This window comes from Delphinapterus leucas, unplaced genomic scaffold (assembly GCF_059928025.1).
Source record: "Delphinapterus leucas isolate spDelLeu-1000000601 "Yukka" unplaced genomic scaffold, BTC_Dleu_Yukka2 spDelLeu_asBTCV2_sq60, whole genome shotgun sequence".
In the NCBI taxonomy this organism is placed as follows: Eukaryota; Metazoa; Chordata; class Mammalia; order Artiodactyla; family Monodontidae; genus Delphinapterus; species Delphinapterus leucas.
Window position 1 is genome coordinate 519,708 of NW_028322269.1, and position 23,861 is coordinate 543,568.

At 37.9% G+C, this 23,861-nt stretch overlaps 1 pseudogene; it reads right to left on the reverse strand.

Annotated features, from left to right (window-relative positions):
* Window positions 1-406: 406 nt before the first annotated feature.
* LOC111168147 (UDP-glucuronosyltransferase 2B17-like) lies at window positions 407-22,758 on the reverse strand (annotated as a pseudogene).
* Window positions 22,759-23,861: the final 1,103 nt, after the last annotated feature.

Consider the following 23,861-nt stretch of genomic DNA (forward strand, 5'->3'; position numbering starts at 1 on the left):
TATATGTACCACATCTTCTTTATCCATTTGTCTGTCGATGGGCATCTAGGTTGCTTCCATGACCTGGCTATTGTAAATAGTGCTGCAATGAACATTGGGGTACATATGTTATTTTGAATTATGGTTTTCTTTGGGTATATGCCCAGTAGTGGGATTGCTGGATCATATGGTAATTCTATTTTTAGTTTTTTAAGGAAGCTCCATACTGTTCTCCATAGTGGCTGTATCAATTTACATTCCCACCAACAGTGCAAGAGAGTTTCCTTTTCACCACACCCTCTCCAGCATTTGTTGTTTCTAGATTTTCTGGTGAAGCCCATTCTAACTGGTGTGAGGTGATACCTCATTGTAGCTTTGATTTGCATTTATCTAATAATTAGTGATGGTGAGCAGCTTTTCATGTGCTTCTTGGCCATGTGTATGTCTTCTTTGAAGAAATGTTTATTTAGGTCTTCTGCCCATTTTTGGATTGCATTGTTTGTTTCTTTAATATTGAGCTGCATGAGCTGTTTATATATTTTGGAGATTAATCCTTTGTCTGTTGATTCGTTGGCAAATATTTTCTCCCATTCTGAAGGTTGTCTTTTCGTCTTGTTTATGGCTTCCTTTGCTGTGCAAAAGCTTTAAAGTTTCATTAGGTCCCATTTGTTTATTTTTGTTTTTATTTCCTTACTCTAGGAGGTGGATCATAAAAGATCTTGTTGTGATTTATGTCAAAGAGTGTTCTTCCTATGTTTTCCTCTAAGAGTTTTATAGTGTCCGGTTTTACACTTAGGTCTCTAATCCATTTAGGGTTTATTTTTGTGTATGGTGTTAGGGAGTGTTCTAATTTCATTCTTTTACATGTAGCTGTCCAGTTTTCCCAGCACCACTTATTGTATATCCTTGTATATCCTTGCTTCCTTTGTCATAGAGTAGTTGACCACAAGTGCGTGGGTTTATCTCTGGGTTTTTTATCCTGTACCATTGATCTATATTTGATATATCTATATTTTTGTGCCAGTACCATATTTTCTTGATTACTGTAGCTTTGTAGTATAGTGTGAAGTCAGGGAGTCTGATTCCTCCACCTCCGTTTTTTTTCCCTCAAAACCGCTTTGGCTATTTAGGGTCTTTTGTGTCTCCATACAAATTTTAAGATTTTTTGTTCTAGTTCCATAAAAAATGCCATTGGTAATTTGGTAGGGATTGCATTGAATCTATATACTGCTTTGGGTAGTATAGTCATTTTAATAATGTTGATTCTTCCAGTCCAAGAACATGGTATATCTCTCCATCTGTTGGTATCATCTTTAATTTCTTTCATCAGTGTCTTATAGTTCTCTGCATATAGGTCTTTTGTATCCCTAAGTAGGTTTATTCCTAGGTATTTTATTCTTTTTGTTGCAATGGTAAATGGGAGTGTTTCCTTAATTTCTCTTTCAAATTTTTCATCATTAGTGTATAGGAATGCAAGAGATTTCTGTGCATTAATTTTGTATCCTGCAACTTTACCAAATTCATTGATTAGCTCTAGTAGTTTTCTGGTGGCATTTTTAGGTTTCTCTATGTATAGTATCATTTCATTTGCAAAGAGTGACAGTTTTACTTCTTCTTTTCCGATTTGTATTCCTTTTATTTCTTTTTCTCCTCTGATTGCTGTGGCTAGGACTTGCAAAACTATGTTGAATAATAGTGGTGGGAGTGGACATCCTTGTCTTGTTCCTGACCTTAGTGGAAATGCTTTCAGTTTTTCACCATTGAGAATGATGTTTGCTGTGTGTTTGTCATATATGGCCTTTATTATGTTGAGGTAGCGTCCCTCTATTCCCACTTTCTGGAGAGTTTTTATCATAAATAGGTGTTGAATTTTGTTAAAAGCTTTCTCCACATCTATTGAGATGATTATATGGTTTTTATTCTTCAATTTGTTAATATGGTGTATCACATTGATTGATTTGTGTATCATGAAGAATCCTTGCATCCCTGAGCTAAATCCCACTTGATCATGGTGTATGATCCTTTTAATATGTTGTTGGATTCTGTTTGCTAGTATTTTGTCGGGGACTTTTACATCTATATTCATCAGTGTTACTGGTCTCTAATTTTCTTTTTTTGTAGTATCTTTGTCTGGTTTTGGTATCAGGTGATGGTGGCTATTGAATGAGTTTGGGGGTGTTCCTTCCTCTGCAATTTTTTGGAAGAGTTTGAGAAGGATGGGTGTTAGCTCTTCCCTAAATGTTTGATAGAATTCGCCTGTGAAGACATCTGGTCCTGGACTTTCGTTTGTTGGAAGATTTTTAATCACAGTTTCAATTTCATTACTAGTGATTGGTCTGTTCATATTTTCTATTTCTTCTTTTTTCTTTGTTCTGCAGCAGTGAATTCCACTATTCTGTCTTCCAGGTCACTTATCTGTTCTTTTGCCTCAGTTATTCTGCTATTGATTTCTTCTAGTGTAGTTTTCATTTCAGTTATTGTATTATTCATCTCTGTTTGTTTGTTCTTTTATTCTTCTATGTCTTTGATAATCATTTCTTACATCTTCTCTATCCTTGCCTCCATTCCTTTCCGGAGGTCCTGGATCATCTTCACTATCATTATTCTGAATTCTTTCTTTGGAAGGTTGCTTATCTCCACTTCATTTAACTGTTTTTCTGGGGTTTTATCTTGTTCCTTCATCTGGTACATAGCCCTCTTCCTTTTCATCTTGTCTATCTTTCTGTGAATGTGGTTTTTATTCCACAGGCTGCAGGATTGTAGTTCTTCTTGCTTCTGCTGTCTGCCCTCTGGTGGATAAGGCTATCTAAAAGGCTTGTGCAAGTTTCCTGATGGGAGGGACTGGTGGTGGGTAGAGCTGGCTGTTGCTGTGGTGGGCAGAGCTCAATAAAACTTTAATCCACTTGTCTGCTGATGGGTGGGGCTGGGTTCTCTCCCTGTTCATTGTTTGCCATGAGGTGACCCAAAAATGAAGCCTACCCAGGCTCTTTGGTGAGGCTAATGGCGGGCTCTGGGAGAGCTCACACCAAGCAGTACTTCCCAGAACTTCTGCTGCCAGTGTCCTTGTCCTCACAGTGAGACACTGTCACTCGCTACCTCTGCAGGACACCCTCCAACACTAGCAGGTAGGTCTAGTTCATTCTTCTATTGGGTCACCGCTCCTTCCCGTGTTTCCCAATGGGCACACTACTTTGTGTGTGCCCTCCAAGAGTGGAGTCTCTTTTTCCCCCAGTTCTGTCAAAGTCCTGCAATCAAATACCACTAGCCTTCAAAGTCTGATTATCTAGGAATTCCTCCTTCTGTGGCCGGACCCCCAGGTTGGGAAGCCTGATGTGGGGCTCAGAACCTACACTCCAGTTGGTGGACTTTTGTGGTATAAGTGTTCTCCAGTGTAAGTCACCTACCCAGCAGTTATGGGATTTGATTTTATTGAGACTGCACCCCTCCTACCATCTCATTGTAGCTTCTCCTTTGTCTTTGGATGTCAGATATCATTTTTGGTGAGTTGCAGTGTCTTCCAGTTGATGATTGTTCATCAGTAAGTTGTGATTCCGGTGCTCTCATAAGAGGAGATGAGAGCACGTCCTTCTACTCTGCCATCTTGAACCAATCTCCTATAATCTTTTAAGTATGAATTTTTCAAGATATTATCTCAGTTTTTTTCCCTCAAAGTTTCTAGTTTCTAAGAGTGGAGTTATCCATGCACAGTTTTACACGTTTTTATATAAAGCTAGGAACTGAAGAATAATACAAGTGATAAAATTTTAAAAAAGACAATGCCACATTAATTTTCACTGACCATTATATGCTAAAATAGGCAAAGTAGCAGTTTATGCTTTCAGGAGATCTAACTGCATTTTATACAATGGAAAACACTAATTTAGAAGGTATCGAATATGCTATATCCAGCCCAAAGAATTCATGGATACTGAAATTCTCACTTCTCAATGGGATGAAATCCCAAGGAATCCTAGGTTACTGGGGCAATTTTTTTTTTTTAAGGTAGGTGGCTGTCTATTACTTGTCAAGGCAGTCAGCCTGATTCCAGGCTGTAGAAGATAAAAAGTGTTTGGGTTGTTTTGGGGCAGTTTAGATCATGCCTGAAGGTGGAAAGTAGTTCACCACTAGTGAGAGAGCTCAGATGGATTTATACTGTCATAAGAATAACTATAGGATTTACCAGGGAGGACTTCTGTAATTTTCTCTGTGCTAACCCTGACTACTCCCATGCTTTCCAGTTTTTGCCTCTCCTCTTCCTCCCCACCTCTGAGAAAGTAGCTGTTAATCCAATTGGTCAGAACCGTATGTTGATTAGGCCAAGTTGTTAATGGACAGAACTAAGAGACCTTAAATTCAGAGCCTATGCCTCTTCCTGTCACCCTTCTCTGCTTTAACAGGAAACAAAGCATGGCTCCCAGGGGTCTCTCTTGGTCTTTTACTCAACGACTGGTTTTAAGACACAGACCTACTAGAGAATGGACTTGAGGATACGGGGAGGGGGAAGGGTAAGCTGGGACAAAGTGAGAGTGGCATGGACATATATATACTACCAAACGTAAAATAGATAGCTAGTGGGAAGCAGCCGCACAGCACAGGGAGATCAGCTCGGTGCTTTGTGACCACCTAGATGTGTGGGATAGGGAGGGTGGGAGGGAGGGAGACGCAAGAGGGAAGAGATATGGGGACATATGCATATGTATAACTGATTCACTTTGTTATAAAGCAGAACTAACACACTATTGTAAAGCGATTATACTCCAATAAAGATGTTTTAAAAAGAAAGAAGGAAAGAAAAAAGATATATGCTCTTTTCATCTTGGGAAAAGAGAGAGCAGGAACAGGAAGAAGGATTTGAATCTTTATGCTTCAACTCAGCCTTTTTCAAAATTCTATTTTGAATATTGAATATCGAGTGCAGCTACTAACTGAACTGTAACACAATGTCTCTCTGCTGCTCAGAACTTCCACAGTCCCCCAGGAACTCCTCTGGGAAAAATCATTATTTGTGGAGTTAGATTTGGACATTCTTGTGTTCTTACTATTAACTTAATAGCACGGAAACCTCACACATAACCTCTAATATAGAAGTGTCTCTGAGAACAAAGTAAAACTTGAATTGGAATATTTAAGCACATGAGTCCCCCTTGCACCATTTAAAAATTTGACTTCAAAAGAAAAACAGATATACCAGTTCATTTTGATCTAATTGTGTTATGAAATTCTCTCCCCCTTGCAAAAATTATTTTAATGGACCCACTCCATAGACATTAAAGAGAGTCATTCAAGTAGTTGTTCAGCACAAAGGCAATGTATCATACCTTCTATGGAATCTGGGCAGGGACCAATACAATCATGTTAGCCTTTCCTTCTGGAAGGTTTTGGACCATTGAGCCCAAACTAAATAATACAATGCCATCTTCTCCAGAGCTTTGGACAACTTTTTGATTTCCTGAAAAGAAATAATTTGCTGTACTACAAAGGGGCATCAGCAAAGAGAGAAAGAGAGAGTTTTGTTTGTTTGTTTCATTTATTCTTGTTTTAGTTTGTTTGAAGGAAATGAATATGTATATTTCTAAAGAAAGAAGTATTGTTAGAATGTCTCATCTTCTAACATGCCAAACCTTAAACCCCCTTGGAAAGAGATGTGTAATATGAAATCTATTTTCTTTAATCAATGTATAATCATTGACTACTAGGCAAGTATGATTTATTTATTACTTATCAAAAAGAGGCAGCAGTAAAGTTTCCAGTAAAGAACATTTTACGTTGTGACAGCACAGGTTTAATTTTCTTAAGTGAGTTTTGAAAACAGTGTAATTTTTATTCCATGTCTCAAACAATAGCAGGACCAGGAATTTTTTTTCTAGTTATGTGTTAAATAATGCTAAGTTCCAGCAACAATGACTTAGTAATTTGTCCCAGGATGACAGGATTGTGACCAAGTAAAATAGTGTGCTTATTAAAACACGTGGCTTGCTCACCCAGACAAAATCAAGACCTGACCTCACTGTGTCCAGCAATCCAAAGTTATGCCTTGAACTTTGCCCAGTCCCAAACTGTTCCTCACTTTACAAATTCTTCCTCCTTGATATCACCAACCAGGCCCCAATACCTTAGAATTATCTTCCCCTGACTTTCCTCTGCTGAAAAGTAATAAAACTCTGTCAAAGTGCTGTTCTTTTTTCCTATAATAAGTCAAATAAACCTAGCCTTGCTTGATCAACAAGGTATTTTTTGTTTGTTTGGATTTTTTTTGGTGTTGTTTGGAGGAGTTGACAGAAGACAAAGATTTAAAAGGACCTGAATTCCTAACAGAGAATCTGTCTGTAGCTCGGCTTCTTGAGATTTTATGTCATTCTATGCCCAGTGTATTTGTTACTGAATTGGTCTACTTTTCTTCTTGACAGTTTTCAGGATGTCTCTTTTGGTGTACAGGCTTTCCTGATTATAAAGGCTACATATGATAATATAACCTGATTATGAGGTTACATATAATTGCTTTGGTAGAAGAACGAAAGTGCTCTTGTTAAATCATCTATATATAAATAAATGGCTCTGAATTTGTTAATCACAATTTATTATTTATTTATTGGTGTTTCAAATTCCCAATATTGACAGGTTCCCTAAATTTAATCCTCAGTTAAGATTCTGATCTATTAAACTTCTGGTGATATTACATTAATTGACTGAAAGAGAAAAAGACTGATGAAAGCAATTTTCCTTATCTTAAAATATTATTTCCTTTTTCTTTCTACCTCATGCTCTGATAACACTGGGCATGCTATATTAATTTCATCTCTCTTAAGGAAATAGCTTTTCAAAACTTCCTGTAGTTTATTTCTCTCTATTTTCATTCAAAACCTAATGAAATTACAATGTCAAATATTATCATTATTTTTATATGGGATGTTTAAATTTTGAGTATAAATTTAATTTTACTTCTGATCATGGCCCAGATATTTTAAGGGAATTAATGCTATGACTCATAATGAATGTGACAGATTTTGCCTGTAAATTGTTTATTTTGGGTGGATTTTACTCCACGAGAGTGTGATTTATTGGGTAAAACATCTGATCAGGCTATCTATGAACTAATTGGGGCTCATGACATAACGTTATGGAAAACTTTCATTTACATTTTAAAATTTGTAGCCTATTGTGCAGGTTAATACTAAACTAGGCACTTCCTCTCTGATATCTACTTTACTTTATTTGTTTCCAAGCCTAGCTAGTGAGGTCAGGCAGTTTACATGATTGAAATAGAGCTATATCTTTATGCATTACTGGATGATTTTTAATGCACCACTACAACCAATTCCTGAGAGAGGCTTATTTCCATGAATTGTATTATCAGGATACAATAATTTCCGTTCTATTTTGTGCTGTGAAGTTCTTTGATCTCAAATATGATGAGAACAATTTTTTTGGGAAAAAATATCATGAGTTTGCCAGTATGACACATACACAAGTACATATACCAGAAGGAATCCCTCCAGTCTAGATACTAGTGAGACTGCTTAAAGCTTCAAATACAATTTTAACATTTTCTTCTTCTTACTTTGGTTTCTGAGACAAATTCCTTTTGTCAAAAGGGGCACTGAGAAATTTGTCACAATAGCTAATATTTATCAAGCACTATGTCCTTGGCACTGTGTATGGGCTTTATGTATCCAGTCGATTCTTTTTATTCTTAGTAATTATGTTCTATAAAGTTGCCACAAACATGTCATTTGTGAGTAATGAATCATTGCTCCTGGTTTCACCCAAGCTTCTTGTCGCAACATTTTTGTCAACTGCTCAACACATAAGCTGGTTTTATGTGTGTTTCTGTTTTAAAACACCTTGTTTAACATATATTGTTGATTCATCAACACTGAACTCATAGCCAACAGTGCTATAACTCATGGAATGGAATGAAGATTATCTGGCAAACATATTTTCTTCCTAAGGCACATCACAGCCTTCTTACTTCTTTTCCGGAACAATAGAAAACATGTCAGCGCTCTCCTTGGGGGCCATTCCAAACAGCGACATCACCAACAAAAAGCACTCAAATGCAAAAATGTGGCATTAATTAGACCTGAAAAGGACACTTATTTACAGTATGAGAGCGGCAACAAAAAGGCAGAGGATTGCCTTGTTCAATGCTTAACTGGGAACATGCACGTCCAGTGAGTAACTTTTTTGCTGCTCTGTATATAGCTGTGAATGACCATGAAGTACTACAAATATTGATTCTGGGGTTACAAATAAATTTTAGTGAGTAGGAAAATTTGAAAATACAGAATCTGTATATAATGAAGAATTACTGTATTAGACAATTTTATTCTCACACCACTCCAATGAGATAGGTAAGTAAACCCCCTCCCTCATTTTTCTTCTTTTTTTCTTGTGCATCCATATTTTATAGGAAAGGCACTACCGGCAGGATTTGGCTTTTGTATATTTCCTAGCTATCATAGTACCATATATTAAAGCACCAGATTCCATAACCTTTGAATACTCTCACATATTTCCACTTTTAATATCACATTATCAGAATTTAATTCTTTTAAATACCTCATTGCAATTTATTTTAATAAAATACAAGAGATAAGCTCCCACATTACCTCAGTTTTATGCATTTTGTGATTTGTACTTGATTGTAAATAACTATTTAACATTTATAGTTTTTCTGGCTGACCAGTCTATAATATCCCTAAGGACTACAACTGTGTCTATCTCATTCACCCCTCCTTCTTCATTTCGGAGTGTAGAATCTGGTATCTAGCAGACAAAGAATACACATTTGTTAAAAAAAAATATAATTTCTTATGTGTTGGAAGACTTTTTTATAGTGGCTATATCCACACAATCTTGCATTTCTCTCTTACTTTTCATGACTGTTATGTAGCTCAGAATCTTCAGTGATAATAAAACCTGAAACACATAATAGGTGAGGGCATGGTGTGAAGAAATTTTATATATTGTCCGTTTCTTTTCCATAAGACAGTATTTGGACTGGGAATAGAAAACTATTCAAGACACCAGTTTACCTTAGGCAGTGGTTTGGCAGGTTTGCTGTGGAGTCTTCCAACAAATTCAAAATTTGGTAAGAGTGGGTGGAGAAATTGAAAGTCCCAATAGCTTCTTATCAGTCAAATATCAGTTTTCCCCATCAATTCACACAATGTAGTGAGTCTTCCTGAAAAAGAAAATAGGAAAATGAATATATGTAAATTTGTATCCATTTTTTCTTAGAAGATATAGCAATAAAGCTTCAAGTCTGTGTTGGTCAAGATGAACAAATAATGCCAGTGTTTTATAATTTAAAAAAACATATATACAGAAAAAAGAGAAGGAAAAAAATACATGTTAAGTGAGAGACTTACACAGCTTACAATAACTTCTCCCCTCTGCACCTTTGAACCCAGGTTCAAATAATTGTTAAAGTTTAATTCTTGTTTTATGTATTACATGTTCAAGTTAACTAACAGATTTTAATTCTAAGTCAATATCTCTCTGTAATTATTTAAGTATGTGATGAATATTACATTCTAAATGGTCATTTTCCTGCATAGCATTGGGCTTGTATCACATTGATGATATTTGTGCATTTTTACTTAATGCTCTAACATTTTAAACTTTTGTTTTTTTTTAACTAACTGAGCATCCCCATCTTCCAAGGATGACCCAGCATTGTGTGATTGCCATGGACCTACTGGCAGGCAAGCCCCTGGTGCTAATAGGTTAGAGAGAGGCTTCCAAAATGGTGTTTGCCAATGTTAGCATGGTAGAACAAAATCCCCAAAATGGCTGCCACCAGAGTCTCCATCCCTAGGTGGAGTCCCAGCTGCACAATGCCTCTCCAGGAGACTCGCCAAGATCAGCAAGTGGGTCTCACCCAGGTGCCTTTTTAACTACTGCCTCTTCACTGGGACTCAGACTGTGTGAGATTTTGTGTGCACACTTTGAGAATAGAATCTCTGTTTACAGGGTCTTCTGTTCTCTTGAATGTAAGCCCGTCTGGTTTGCAAAGCCAGACATTCTGGGGGCCTATCTTACCAAAATGGGGAGCCTGAAGTGGGGGCTCAGACCCCTTTCTCCTGGAGGAGAACGTCTGTGGTTGTGATATTCCTCCTGTTTGTGGGTGGCCAACCCCAGGGTGTGGGTCCTTGTTAGACTGCATCTCTGCTCCTCCTACTTGTCTAGTTGTGGCTCCTTCTTTATATCTTTAGTTGTGGGAAATCTTTTATGCTAGTCTTCAAGTTGTTCTCAAAGGTAGTTGCTTTCTGAATAGTTGTATTTTGGTGTGTCCGTGGGAGGAGGTAAGTTCAGGGCCTTCCTATTTCACCAACTTGATCTCACCCCCATAGAGATTGTTTTCTAAAGATTATTAATGACTTTCCACATTAAACAAGGACCTGCAGCATGATGAATTTGCACTGTTCACACTTATTTCAATCTGGTCTCCAGTGTCACTTAGCTAGCCACCAGAGAATAAACAGGTTACTCATAGGAAATTGAATTTCCTCTAGGAGTATAGAGAAAGGCAAGAAGAGAAACCTCAGTGGTTTAAGAAGCTTCCCTAATGATGCATATATCACTAAGAATGAATAGCCTTCCCTTGCATAACTTAAAGTCTCACACTTTCTTGTATGTTTTAAATAAGAAAGCTTATTGTGGGACTAAATTCTTGGACCATCTGTGATCAAGAAAGGGCATGATGAATGAGGTGCACTAAATGAAATGATGTCTTTCACTTCCATCTCTATGTCATTTATTTTTTCTGTCCTAGGAAATTTGAAACATTCTGACTCTATCAATTACTACAATCTAATATAAAGGGAAGGCTGCTTGATAACTGCCTAGAAAGGATAGGAGGCTAAGGAAGTATCACATGATTCAGACTGTGAAGTGTTTTCCCATATCTAAACTTGTCTCTTTGGTCTCCAGAAAAATTATAAATACTGGAAAAGCTAAAAATAAATATTATGAACAAGTGGGAATGAGTGATAAAGGAGACTCACCTGCCCAAAGCTGAAAAATATTCCTTTAGTGTTTATAACTTGATCAAAGGATCTCCTTTGTTAGTTTCTATTCCTAGAATAAATCAGCAATGCTGTGATGGCTTCTTTTTCAAGGAATGACAAAAAACTTCTGGAAAGTCAGACTGGAAAACTGTCTTGGTTGTAAAAGTCTATTTCTGTCAATCGCTTTCACCTCTGTCCCCTTATTTACCTACAATTTCTCTAAGCTTTTTCGTGGCTTTGGATTATTTGCTTAGTCATATTCTCACAGACCAATGCACCCGCCCCATTCACAGCCCAGCATTCTACTTTGATTGTAATTTGGTGCCCTGTTTTCCTTCCCATTGCTGTGCATGTGCTTATTATGGTATCTCATTTACGAGCTTATTTTCTATGACTTATGATTCCTGATTAATTTTTATCTTAGAAACTTTGGTCTTTGGGTTATTTGTTTAGTCTTTTATTCCAGATAGGCCTACTCATCCTCCCACGTCATTCACCAGCCAGCTTTCTACTTTGATTGTTTGGCATTTGATGCTCTGTTTTCCTTCACATTGCCTTGCATGCCCTGGCAATGGAATCTCATCTAAGAGCTTATTTTCTATGATCTGTGATCCTTGATTAATTTTTAGCAGAATTTGTTCCTGAGACTTTGACCTTGGCTCTATTCTCCAAGCCACTACATCCTATAACCTCATATACTATATATGTAATCAAAGTTTAATGTTTATATAACTCGGATATTTATTTCCTTTGTAATTGTAAATTACCCTTTTAAATATTCTTAGGCATTGAGAGTAATTATGAATTTCTGTCAAAGATGGTTAAGATCAATTTGGAAGGGATACTTTTCTTAGGTTTCCAAAATTTTTACAATACTTCCCAAACACAAAGATGCTTTATATGTATCTATGAGTAAATGGTGGTGAGGGAGCATCTCTCCTGGCAAAAATAAGTTTGGTTAGTTCAGCGGTATATGCTGACTATGGAGAGTGTTTTTTATAAAGACCACCAACATCAAGAAAAACTAATCTTCTTGGTCTTCTATATTGCAGCACACTTGGTGCTTAGCACAATGTTTCTCCAAATCATACATGGAGTTTTGAAATTACAGTCTCATGCTTTTCTTTCAGTTAATGCAATATACAAGTGCTTAGGTTCAGGGGCCAGACTGCTGTGTTTTAATCCCATCTCCATCACTTCTTCCCCAAGAGAATCTGAGTAGGTTATCTTACTTAAGTTTCCATATTTATAAAATGACGAGAATAATAGTGCCTATGAACAGGATTTCTATATGTGTCTTTCATGAGTTAATAAATGTAAAGGATGTAGATTTCCTGGAGAAGTGTAAATTCTCAATAAATATTTACTAATTTCCTTCTGTGCTTCACCCCCCCTCAAACAAGAAGAAGCTCAATAAATATTTATAGTTGAATGAATGTACTCACAGAATCAAGATTAGAAATCATCCAGATATGAAAAATATTCTGGAACTTTGCCTTCTGCTTCATTTTTCAAACTGTAGTGTTGTAGAATCAGAAAGCAGACATTGATAATTCTAATATTAATCCCCAGTGTTTTAGGTTTACTTAGCAAATGAATTTTAATCCATTGAGAAGGAAGGAGTAATACTAGATAATTCCCAGAGATAACTCATCCACACTAAGTAATTTTCCTTCTTAATAGATATATTAGATGATGGAGATGTTAGAGATATTAAAATAATAGAAGAACTGAATCTAGAAGAGAGATATCAGAGACTTTGATGCTGAAAGCTGAAAGGAACCTCAGGTATAAGTTCATAAAATGTTGAATTTTTTTTTTTTTTCTTTGCGGTACGTGGGCCTCTCACTGTTGTGGCCACTCCCGTTGCAGAACACAGGCTCCGGACGCGCAGGCTCAGCGGCCATGGCTCACGGGCCTAGCCGCTCCAGGGCGTGTGGGATCTTCCCGGACTGGGGCACGAACCGCTGTCCCCTGCATCGGCAGGCGGACTCTAAAACGCTGCGCCACCAGGGAAACCATAGAAATGTTTAATTTTAAAGACAAGTAAACATAAAGTTTACACAAAGTGTCATACTTTCTTGTACATGAAGTAGATTTTTTTTACTACACCCAGGTTTAAAATTATATTTAATCATGACTGACTTTCACTTGATTTTTAAATATATTTAACGAAGTTTCTTACTATAGTATATTAAAAGTGGCTACGTAGTCTTTGAAACTCCTCCTATTGAGAGGTGGAGGCTACTTCTTCACCTTTTGAATTTGGGCTTGTGTTGTGACTTGTTTTACCAATAGAAGGTGGCAGAAGTGATATTGTGTGACTTCCAAATCTAGGCCTAAAACTTTCATACAAACTATTCTAGAATTCTTCTGTCATGTGAAAAATTCCAAGCTTTTCTGTTGGAGAGGTCACATGGAAGAGACAATCATAATATCCTGCCAATCTGCCAAATCCCAGCCATGAGAGTGACACTTTCTTGGACTGATCCACCGCAGCCAAGCTGATAACTAACCGTAGGCTAATGAGTAAGCCCAGACAAGCCTCAAAGAAGAAACATTTCCCTGAGCCCAGCCCAAGTTGCTGATTCATAGGATCATGAGCAAATGATACGTTTGCTCTTTTATTTTATTATTTTATTTTTTATTATTTTTACATCTTTATTGGAGTATAATTGCCTTACAATGGTGTGTTAGTTTCTGCTTTATAACAAAGTGAATCAGTTATACATATACATATGTTCCCATATCTCTTCCCTCTTGCGTCTCCCTCCCTCCCACCCTCCCTATCCCACCCCTCCAGGCGGTCACAAAGCACCGAGCTGATCTCCCTGTCCTATGCGGCTGCTTCCCACTAGCTATCTACCTTACATTTGGTAGTGTATATATGTCCATGCCTCTCTCTTGCTTTGTCGCAGCTCACCCTTCCCCCTCCGCATATCCTCAAGTCCGTTCTCTAGTAGGTCTGTGTCTTTATTCCTGTCTTACCCCTAGGTTCTTCATGACATTTTTTTTTCTTAAATTCCATATATATGTGTTAGCATACGGTATTTGTCTTTCTCTTTCTGACTTACTTCACTCTGTATGACAGAATCTAGTTCTTTCCACCTCATTACAAAAAGCTCAATTTCGTTTCTTTTTATGGCTGAGTAATATTCCATTGTATATATGTGCCACATCTTCTTTATCCATTCATCCGATGATGGACACTTAGGTTGTTTCCATCTCCGGGCTATTGTAAATAGAGCTGCAATGAACATTTTGGTACATGACTCTTTTTGAATTATGGTTTTCTTAGGGTATATGCCCAGTAGTGGGATTGCTGGGTAATATGGTAGATCTATTTGTAGTTTTTTAAGGAACCTCCATACTGTTCTCCACAGTGGCTGTATCAATTTACATTACCACCAACAGTGCAAGAGGGTTCCCTTTTCTCCACACCCACTCCAGCATTTATTGTTTCTAGATTTTTTGATGATGGCCATTCTGACCAGTGTGAGATGATACCTCATTTTAGTTTTGATTTGCATTTCTTTAATGATTAATGATGTTGAGCATTCTTTCATGTGTTTGTTGGCAGTCTGTATATCTTCTTTGGAGAAATGTCTATTTAGGTATTCTGCCCATTTTTGGATTGGGTTGTTTGTTTATTTGTTATTGAGCTGCATGAGCTGCTTGTAAATTTTGGAGATTAATCCTCTGTCAGTTGCTTCATTTGCAAATATTTTCTCCCATTCTGAGTGTTGTCTTTTGGTCTTGTTTATGGTTTATTTGCTGTGCAAAAGCTTTGAAGCTTCATTAGGTCCCACTTGTTTACTTTTGTTTTTATTTCCATCTCTCTAGGAGGTGGGTCAAAAAGGATCTTGCTGTGATTTATGTCATAGAGGGTTCTGCCTATGTTTTCCTCTAAGAGTTTGATAGTTTATGGCCTTACATTTAGGTCTTTAATCCATTTTGAGCTTCTTTTTGTGTATGGTGTTAGGGAGTCATCTAATCTCATACTTTTACATGTACCTGTCCAGTTTTCCCAGCACCATTTATTGAAGAGGCTGTCCTTTCTGCACTGTACATTCCTGCCTCCTTTATCAAAGATAAGGTGACCATATGTGCGTGGGTTTATCTCTGGGCTTTCTATCCTGTTCCATTGATCTATCTTTCTGTTTTTGTGCCAGTACCATACTGTCTTGATTACTGTAGCTTTGTAGTATAGTCTGAAGTCCGGGAGCCTGATTCCTTCAGTTCCTTCTTTCTTTCTCAAGATTGCTTTGGCTATTCGGAGTCTTTTGTGTTTCCATACAAATTGTGAAATTTTTTGTTCTAGTTCTGTGAAAAATGCCAGTGGTAGTTTGATAGTGATTGCATTGAATCTGTAGATTGCTTTGGGTAGCAGAGTCATTTTCACAATGCTGATTCTCCAATCCAAGAACATGGTATATCTCTCCATCTATTTGTATCATCTTTAATTTCTTTCATCAGTGTCTTATAATATTCTGCATACAACTCTTTTGTCTTCTTAGGTAGGTTTATTCCTAGATATTTTATTCTTTTTGTTGCAATGGTAAATGGGAGTGTTTTCTTGATTTCACTTTCAGATTTTTCATCATTAGTGTGTAGGAATGCAAGAGATTTCTGTGCATTAATTTTGTATCCTGCTACTTTACCAAATTCATTGATTAGCTCTAGTAGTTTTCTGGTAGCATCTTTAGGATTCTCTATGTATAGTATCATGTCATCTGCAAACAGTGACAGCTTTACTTCTTCTTTTCTGATTTGGATTCCTTTTATTTCCCTTTCTTCTCTGATTGCTGTGGCTAAAACTTCCAAAACTATGTTGAATAAGAGTGGTGAGAGTGGGCAACCTTGTCTTGTTCCTGATCTTAGTTGAAATGTTTTCAGGTTTTCACCATTGAGGATGATGTTGGCTGTGGGTTTGTCATATATGGCCTTTATTATGTTGAGGAAAGTTCCCTGTATGCCAACTTTCTGCAGGGTTTTTATCATAAATCAGTGTTGAATTTTGTCGAAAGCTTTCTCTGCATCTATTGAGATGATCATATGGTTTTTCTCCTTCAATTTGTTAATATGGTTTATCACATTGATTGATTTCCATATATTAAAGAATCCTTGCATTCCTGGAATAAACCCCACTTGATCATGGTGTATGATCCTTTTAATGTGCTGTTGGATTCTGTTTGCTAGTATTTTGTTGAGGATTTTTGCATCTATGTTCATCAGTGATATTGGCCTGTAGTTTTCTTTCTTTGTGACATCCTTGTCTGGTTTTGGTATCAAGGTGATGGTGGCCTCGTAGAATGAGTTTGGGAGTGTTCCTCCCTCTGCTATATTTTGGAAGAGTTTGAGAAGGATAGGTGTTAGCTCTTCTCTAAATGTTTGATATAATTCGCCTGTGAAGTCATCTGGTCCTGGGCTTTTGTTTGTTGGAAGATTTTTAATCACAGTTTCAATTTCAGTGCTTGTGATTGGTCTGTTCATATTTTCTATTTCTTCCTGATTCAGTCTTGGCAGGTTGTACATTTCTAAGAATTTGTCCATTTCTTCCAGATTGTCCATTTTATTGGCATATAGTTGCTTGTAGTAATCTCTCTTGATCTTTTGTATTTCTGCAGTGTCAGTTGTTACTTCTCCTTTTTCATTTCTAATTCTATTGATTTGAGTCTTCTCCCTTTTTTTCTTGATGAGTCTGGCTAATGGTTTATCAATTTTGTTTATCTTCTCAAAGAACCAGCTTTTAATTTTATTGATCTTTGCTATCATTTCCTTCATTTCTTTTTCTTTTATTTCTGATCTGATGTTTATGATTTCTTTCCTTCTGCTAACTTTGGGTATTTTTTGTTCTTCTTTCTCTAACTGCTTTAGGTGCAAGGTTAGGTTGTTTATTCGAGATGTTTCCTGTACTTTAAGGTATGTTGTATTGCTATAAGCTTCCCTCTTAGAACTGCTTTTGCTGCATCCCATAGATTTTGGGTCATTGTGTCTCCATTGTCATTTGTTTCTAGATATTTTTTTATTTCCTCTTTGATTTCTTCAGTGATCACTTCGTTATTAAGTAGTGTATTGTTCAGCCTCCATGTGTTTGTATTTTTTACAGATCTTTTCCTGTAATTGATATATAGTTCTCATAGTGTTGTGGTCAGAAAAGATACTTGATACAAATTCAATTTTCTTAAATTTACCAAGGCTTGATTTGTGACCCAAGATATGATCTATCCTGGAGAATGTTCCATGAGCACTTGAGAAAAATGTGTATTCTGTTGTTTTTGGATGGAATGTCCTATAAATATCAATTAAGTCCATCTTGTTTAATATATCATTTAAAGCTTGTGTTTCCTTATTTATTTTCATTTTGCATGATCTGTCCATTGGTGAAAGTGGGGTGTTAAATTCCCCTACTATGTATGTGTTACTGTCAGTTTCCCCTTTTATGGCTGTTAGTATTTGCCTTATGTATTGAGGTGCTCCTATGTTGGGTGCATAAATATTTACAATTGTTATATCTTCTTCTTGGACCAATCCCTTGATCATTATGTAGTGTCCTTCTTTGTCTCTTCTAATATTCTTTATTTTAAAGTCTATTTTGTCTGATATGAGAATTGCTACTCCAGCTTTCTTTTGGTTTCCATTTGCATGGAATATCTTTTTCCATCCCCTTACTTTCAGTCTATATGTATTTCTAGGTCTGAAGTTGGTCTCTTGTAGACAGCAAATATATGGGTCTTGTCTGTGTATCCATTCAGCCAATCTGTGTCTTTTGGTGGGAGCATTTAGTCCATTTACATTTAAGGTAATTATCGATATGTATGTTCCTATTCCCATTTTCTTAATTGTTTAGGGTTCGTTATTGTAGGTCTTTTCCTTCTCTTGTGTTTTTTGCCTAGAGAAGTTCCTTTAGCAGTTGTTGTAAAGACGGTTTGGTGGTGCTGATCTCTCTCAGCTTTTGCTTGTCTGTAAAGGTTTTAATTTCTCCATCAAATCTGAATGAGATCCTTGCTGGGTAGAGTAATCTTGGTTGCAGGTTTTTCTCCTTCATCACTTTAAATATGTCCTGCCAGTCCCTTCTGGCTTGCAGAGTTTCTGCTGAGAGATCAGCTGTTAACCTTATGGGGATTCCCTTGTGTGTTATTTGTTGTTTTTCCCTTGCTGCTTTTAATATGTTTTGTTTGTATTTAATTTTTGACAGTTTGATTAATATGTGTCTTGGCGTATTTCTTCTTGGATTTATCCTGTATGGGACTCTCTGTGCTTCCTGGACTTGATTAACTATTTCCTTTCCCATATTAGGGAAGTTTTCAACTATAATCTCTTCAAATATTTTCTCAGTCCCTTTCTTTTCCTCTTCTTCTTCTGGAACTCCTGTAATTCGAATGTTGGTGCATTTAATGTTGTCCCAGAGGTCTCTGAGACTGTCCTCAGTTATTTTCATTCTTTTTTCTTTATTCTGCTCTGCAGTAATTATTTCCACTATTTTATCTTCCAGGTCACTTATCTGTTCTTCTGCCTCAGTTATTCTGCTATTGATCCCATCTAGAGTACTTTTAATTTCATTTATTGCATTGTTCATCGTTGTTTGTTTCATCTTTAATTCTTCTAGGTCCTTGTTAAATGTTTCTTGCATTTTGTCTATTCTATTTCCAAGATTTTGGATCATCTTTACTATCCTTATTCTGAATTCTTTTTCAGGTAGACTGCCTATTTCCTCTTCATTTGTTAGGTCTGGTGGGTTTTTATCTTGCTCCTTCATCTGCTGTGTGTTTTTCTGTCTTCTCATTTTGCTTATCTTACTGTGTTTGGGGTCTCCTTTTTGCAGGCTGCAGGTTCGTAGTTCCCGTTGTTTTTGATATCTGTCTCCAGTGGCTAAGGTTGTTTCAGTGGGTTGTGTAGGCTTCCTGGTGGAGGGTACTAGTGCCTGTGTTTTGGTGGATGAGGCTGGATCTTGTCTTTCTGGTGGGCAGGTCCACATCTGGTGGTGTGTTTTGGGGTGTCTGTGGACTTATTATGATTTTAGGCAGCCCCTCTGCTAATGGGTGGGGTTTTGTTCCTGTCTTGCTATTTGTTTGGCATAAGATGTTCAGCAGTGTAGCTTGCTGGTCGTTGAGTGAAGCTGGGTGCTGGTGTTGAGATGGAGATCTGTGGGAGATTTTCGCCATTTTATATTATGTGGAGCTGGGAGGTCTCTTGTGGATCAATGTCCTGAAATTGGCTCTCCCACCTCAGAGGCACAGCACTGACTCCTGGCTGCAGCACCAAGAGCCTTTCATCCACATTGCTCAGAATAAAAGGGAGAAAAAGTAGAAAGAAAAAATTAGTAGAAGTAGAGAGAAAGAAAGAAAGAAAGGAGGGAGGGAGGGAGGAAGGAGGGAAGGCAGGAAGGGGGAAGGAAGCAAAAAAAAAGAAAGAAGATAAAGTAAAATAAAAGTAAAGTAGATAAAATAAACATAAGTAAAATAAAAGTAAAATAAAGTAAGAAAATATAATAAAGTTATTAAAATAAAAAAATTATTAAGAAAAAAAATTAACAAAAAAAAGAAAAAAAAAAACACAGACAGATAGAACCCTAGGACAAATGGTGGAAGCAAAGGTATACAGACAAAATCTCACACAGAAGCATACACATACATACTCACAAAAAGAGGAAAAGGGGAAAAAATCATAAATCTTGCTGTCAAAGTCCACCTCCTCAATTTGGGATGATTCATTGTCTATTCATGTATTCCACAGATGCAGAGTACATCAAGTTGATTGTGGAGCTTTAATCCGCTGCTTCTGAGGTTGCTGGGAGAGATTTCCCTTTCTCTTCTTTGTTCTCACAGCTCCCAGGGTCTCAGCTTTGGACTTGACCCTGCTTCTGTGTGTAGGTCGCCAGAAGGCATCTGTTCTTCGCTCAGACCGGACGGGGTTAAAGGAGCCGCTGATTCCGGGGCTCTGGCTCACTCAGGCCGGGGGGGAGGGAGGGGCATGGAGTGCGGGGCGGGCCTGCAGCGGCAGAGGCCGGCGTGACGTTGCACCAGCCTGAGGTGCGCCGTGCGTTCTCCAGGGGGAGTTGTCCCTGGATCCCGGGACCCTGGCAGTGGCTGGCTGCACAGGCTCCCCGGAAGGGGGCTGTGGATAGTGACCTGTGCTCGCACACAGGCTTCTTGGTGGCCGCAGCAGCAGCCTTAGTGTCTCATGACTGTCTCTGGGGTACGCGCTTTAGCCGCAGCTCGCGCCAGTCTCTGGAGCTCGTTTAAGCAGTGCTCTTAATCCCCTCTCCTCGCGCACCAGGAAACAAAGAGGGAAGAAAAAGTCTCTTGCCTCTTCGGCAGGTGCAGACTTTTCCCCGGACTCCCTCCCGGCTAGCCATGGTGCACTAACCACCTGCAGGCTGTGTTCACGCCGCCAACCCCAGTCCTCTCCCGGAGATCTGACTGAAGCCCGAGCCTCAACTCCCAGCCCCGCCCGCCCCGGCGAGTGAGCAGACAAGCCTCCCGGGCTGGTGAGTGCCGGTCGGCACCGATCCTCTGTGCGGGAATCTCTCCGCTTTCCTTTCTGCACCCCTGTTGCTGCGCTCTCCTCCACGGCTGCGAAGCTTTCCCCCTCTACCACCCGCAGTCTCCGCCCACGAAGGGGCTTCCTAGTGTGTGGAAACCTTTCCTCCTTCACAGCTCCCTCCCACTGGTGCAGGTCCCGTCCCTATTCTTTTGTCTCTGTTTATTCTTTTTTCTTTTGTCCTACCCAGGTACGTGGTGGTGGGGGGTGGTTCTTGCCTTTTGGGAGGTCTGAGGTCTTCTGCCAGCGTTCAGTAGGTGTTCTGTAGGAGTTGTTCCAAGTGTAGATGTATTTCTGGTGTATCTGTGGGGAGGAAGGTGATCTCCGCGTCTTACTCTTCCGCCATCTTCCCGGAGGCTCTCTCACGTTTGCTCTTTTAAATGCTAAGTTTTAGGATGGTTGATTTTACAGCAATAAATAACAGGCAGTATGGTTTATCGAAAACACAGTGAGTATGTAGCTTTCTAAATAAACAAGTCCCAAGAATATTCACATATTGGAATATTATTGTCAAATGGAGGGATATCTCCAGTGTCACACAGTTCTAGATTACTTTGCATGCTTTCTTGAATAGTTGATAAATTTTGACTGAGAAGCGTTCTATTTCCATTTTGACACTAAAGCTAAGAAAATACAAGTTATTTTTTATTTTAAATTATATGTATATATATACACACACATATGCACTCTAACCCACACAAAGGAAGTAAGGTTTCTTTCCATCTACTAGAGGGAAAACGTACTAAATAAACCAGACTTACCTAATACTTCACTGTAAAATTTATCCCACTACTTCTTGTTAAAAGTCTCAAATGCAAAGTCAAAATATAGCTAATACAACATATTTGTTACCATCTCCATAAATGTCCTTTTGTCCCTAAGTTCTGATATGATAACAGGTACATAGGAAGGAGGTAATATGAGCCCTCCACAGAGTTTTTCATTTGTATTGTCAGTGGTAAGTCAAAGACTGTAGACCAAAGGTAGGTTAAGTAGTTCAGACAGCAGCTCAGCACAAGGAGAAATGGCATGTCCAAAAACAACATCAAATCTGTATTCTGCAGTTTTTTCACAAGTTTTTTGTTCAAAACTGCATCCTCACAGAGCTTTTGAACAGTATCAGAATATTCATAATATGCTTTTTGCATCTTTGAATCATATGCCCATAATGTATTCTTTGGTAACTCGTATGTCCATATCTTGATCCATTTTGTAAAAAGCAAATCAAGCTCATTCTTAGTGAAGGATGTAGAGTGAACCTCAAATTTAAGGGTAGATGGCTTATTGAGACCCACAAGGATGGTGAAGATACTAGCACAGTAACTTCATGGTCCCTCTGAGCAAGTTCATCCCACATTGTCTTTAAATTGATGCAGTGATTATATTCCATTGGCCACAGCAGCACCTTTCCACAAGATGCACAGCTGAAATAAAAGGAAAGGACAAGAAGAGAAGCCCATGTCTTAGACATCTTGATAAAATCCAAACCTTCTTCATAAACTTTCTTTACTGCAGAGGTAGCTCTCACTTATATCCAGGATGGAGTCAATTAAGTAGTTAAAATATAACTGGCACATAGCAAGGTCACAATGACTATGAGGTAAAGATTTTGTTTCCAAGAGCACGCCTTCATAATTTCTCTGCAACTAATCTCCAGTTCAGAAGCTTTGGAAAGCAAATAGATAAAGAAAAGCGTAGATGATCTTGTGCCTCTATGTGTGAAAAATAAATCCCAGTATCATTGTAAATGCTACTGGCTCTAGGCTAAGAAGAAATTACCTTGTATGTAGGGAGTTTCCAGATACGAAAGCAGCATGTGTCAACACAAGGATATTCTGATTTATTTGAGCATTTCCAAGCATTTCTTTCTCCATATTTTCACACCTGTTTTATTAGACCCATTTCATTTAGCTTGCTGTTGTTCTTTTGGCTATAGTTATTCCTTCCCTTTTTTCCTTTTTATCCAAACATGGGTATCCTTTGAGTATCAACTTTGGTTACTTTCCTTTATTTAAGAATATTATCTCTGAATTATGATCATTTCCTTTTCTGAACATTTGCAACATTCCTTATATTTCTCTCACTTCTTCAGTACTTCCCAATACTTACTCTTAGAAAGTATTTATCCTCTAAGTACCTTCTTCTGAACTTTGTTTTGTATCCTGCCTTTGTAGTCCAGGTAAGTTATATTTTAAAATGATCTTACTAGGACTTCCCATCAAATTAGAAGTAGGAAGGGAAAGATGCATGTCATGGGATAGATTTGTTTTTATGCTATCAATAATCTATTGACCTGAAATGAGAGGAGAATCTCCTTAGAAAAGGATTTGGACACAGATTCTAAGTAAACATTCATTCTGTGAGTGATATAAGCTTTTAAGTGTAGCAACTAATTTGGGAACAATATCCTCATCATCTTGCCTTGTAAACATATGAAAGTAATGGATAAATTCACATTTCTCATGTTAGGATCCTCCAGAGGTATTGCATCGGGTTTTGTGAAGACTGGAATGGAAGATGGCTGCTAACTGCAAAGGGATGGTGCAGGAGTAATAGTACCAGCAGTGATTTCTTATACCTCTCACAGAGGTAAGATGATACCATCATGACACCTGGACAGTGAATCTTCCCTCAGTTCTTAGTAATTATCGATGAAATAGCAGTTTTATCTCAACAAAGGAAGAAAGATCTAGTTTATTGCAAACTCTCCATGAGTTTTAGGATCTCCCCTATCATAATCTGCATGACGAGACTTTATGTCTAGGAGTCCTGGAAAGGAGACAAGATCTAAATTGAGGCATGTTCATGAAGGCAAAGGATCTCCAGGATAGTGGGGTGGCTTCCCTTCATGAAAAGATCATAATTTTATCATCTGACAATTCCTTTAAGGGTGAAAGGCGCCTTCATTTCATGGTGTCATATGGATTGCTGATATCATAGAAGATTTCATCTGAGTGTATTAAAGGTTGTCTCTGGGGGAAATGAATGGCAGGAACTGACAATGAGAGGTTAGAATCTCAGCCTCTTTGGCTAAGTCTAGAGCCAGAATCTAGAACTTTGGTAGAATTGGAATGGAATTCAGAAGCAAACAACCTGGGGTGGAAGTGAAATTGAGAAGCAGGTTGATAAGGTTTCAATGTTCATTGCAGAACTTATGGTTCTCTATTTTATAGACAGCAGACGCTTCTAAGTCCCAAATGTATTACTCTTTAAAATACAGTTAATATTCTCCTAAATTAGGGAGTATGTTAAATCTAAGATACAGGTGAATCATTATTTTTGGTAAAACATGTAGAACATAAGAGAAACAAATCCTTCATTGTAAAA